Below are 2,439 nucleotides of genomic sequence, written 5' to 3'. Positions count from 1 at the left end.
GAAGTAAATCAACTATTATGGAAAGGCACAAGTAAAATCCGATTATCCTCTTTTGAATAATATTCACCTGTAAAACTTGTACAAAGATTTTATTGAATGCTTTTTGTTATACAGTATTCGAACAAGTGCAAAATGTCCAATGACGTCATTCAGAGATGCTGCTTTTCAGGAAATTTCCTGATTTCGGGAAATTTTTGCTCTACCCTTCCTGTGCAAAAGAAAAGGGAAAAATGAATTTTCAGGATTTTTCCATGTTTTACAGGAAATCTTGACGACACCAAGTGGTATCTCTGGACTCATTTGCTGTGGCAGCACCAGAAAATTTTTTTCTGGGGGCAAAAGGGCAGAGCTTCCGACTGGGGGACATTTTCACCTAAATTTGGCTAAAAAGTGGCTTTTCACCCTCTTCAATTTTTCTGGGGGCAGAGCTTCTGTCTGGGGGAAGTATTTTACCCCATGCCCCTACCCCCACCGTGTGGCGCCATCACTGCTCATTTGACGATTCCACCACCAGTGATTCTACCCATTTTATGACGTTGTGTATGATTCAGCAGTTATACCAAATGCTGCATGGCAGATTATGTTGGATCTTGCCAAAAGATAGACGGATTTGCAATAACTTAAACCAAACATGCATGTTGGTTGACTAATTTTGTAATTTGTTGATATTTGAAGTGGTTAATAAGCTTTGCACACAGAATGTATTTAAAGAAATCATGGCCATAATAACAGGCTAAGTTGCATAAATGTATCTGATTAACAAGTGCCTTAAATGTTAAATATATATTTTTGTCATCTCTGACACAGGGTTTGCAGGTTTTTGCAAGCAGGAGGGAAAAATCATGGTTTTAACCACTTAAAAATGCTGTTAAAATGGCAATACCTAAAAAAGTGATGAATAGTTCACTTTTTTCATTTCAAAACAAATACTTAAGTTATACAAAGTAATTTCCTGAGTGTAACAAGGCCAGATTTGGTAAGTAACATATTAAGAAATTAACGGCATGGATTTTCATTGCTCACTAGTGGATTTAACTGCAATGTGGCATATCAAATTCAAAACATTTTCATTTTAAGGACTTGGCGAGACAAAAAGTATGTTGAATGATTGATCAAAAGTTGTGTGCTATTGTTTTTAATTAGTGTTACTTTTTAATATTTGACTAACTACAAATGAGTTTTTACCAGTTTTTGGCATTTTTGCTGGTTTAACCAGGCAAAAACTGACAAAAACAGGTTTTTGTCATTTTTTGCCACTTTGCCGGCAAAAACAGGCTTTTTGCCGGCAAAAAATGAACTCTGCATTCTGACATTATACTGACTGAGCTGCAGAGAAAGGTCACAAGGTATGAAAACAATGGAGTCAATGAAAATGAATTGGCACTTTATCAAAGATTGTAATTTATAATCATTACCTCATACAAACATTAGGCTATGCCAAAGGTCTAGCATACTTAGTTCTAAAGGTATGAAGTTTTTGTGATATCTATTTTCTTGTATTTGTTTTTTTTTTCACTCCATATTTTTGCCTCTATCTCAGTTTTAAATTTGCCGCCTTTGGCCTCCATGGACCAGGTCGTGTCACTATTGTGAATTATACATTGTAAACTGCAACTCTATTTTTAGCAAAACATGATTACATTTGCTAGATCATGCAATGTACCTCTGCCCTACTTAGTGTTGCAGAAGTGACAGGGATGAAGAAAACCACTGTTGTTATCCAGGTGGTCACTGATATATGAAAGTTGTAAGCATCCGCATGAAAGAAAACACATATTTAGGGTGGTTTTGAAAAGCAAGACAGGGATCCACAGGGATCCGCGATTCACTCAAAACACTCATTTTACTAGGAGTGTTTGTTCTTTTTAAAGGATGCGATCATCGCTTGAGGTAGTTTTTATAATTACCTAATTAATGGCCATTAGATTTTATTCCACTTTTGTACCATATTTCATCAGTTTAGCTTCAATATGGCAAACATGTTTGCACGCATTTGTACCATAAACTTAGTGTGTCGCCAAAAGGTGCTGCATTCACTATACTCCAAGAATTTTTCTAACCCCTGCCCCCATGTAAAAAAGAAATCTATGCCACTGTTTATGTTATGAACAATTGCCATGTGATGGTAATACTTTGCTAATGATATCCGAAATATTGGTATTTGATTTCGAGGCATTGCGTCCTCTTCACTGATGCGTTTCATATGAATATATTTCAAATGAAGTATTATATGTTATAATAAACACATCAAAAAGGGAAGTCTGCACTAGTTTGAGTGGCATGCCCTGGTGGCGTGACTTTGAGCACAAGAAAGTAAAAGCAGTATTAATGTATATGAACGCTTGGAAAATTTTGTAAATTGTTAGCTTCAGTATGGTACCACACTTGCGTAAATGCGATTCAAAAGTTGCATGCAAATTTTCTGTGTAAAAGCATGTT

At 35.8% G+C, this 2,439-nt stretch overlaps 1 long non-coding RNA gene across 1 annotated transcript; it reads left to right on the top strand.

The window, feature by feature from the left end:
- Window positions 1-891: 891 nt before the first annotated feature.
- Window positions 892-2,015, top strand: LOC140137961 (uncharacterized). Its single transcript, XR_011856930.1, has 2 exons — window positions 892-1,187; window positions 1,237-2,015. It is a non-coding gene; the product is annotated as an uncharacterized lncRNA (long non-coding RNA).
- Window positions 2,016-2,439: the final 424 nt, after the last annotated feature.

This window comes from Amphiura filiformis, chromosome 17 (assembly GCF_039555335.1).
Source record: "Amphiura filiformis chromosome 17, Afil_fr2py, whole genome shotgun sequence".
NCBI lineage: Eukaryota > Metazoa > Echinodermata > Ophiuroidea > Amphilepidida > Amphiuridae > Amphiura > Amphiura filiformis.
This window is presented reverse-complemented; position numbering and strand designations above follow the sequence as displayed.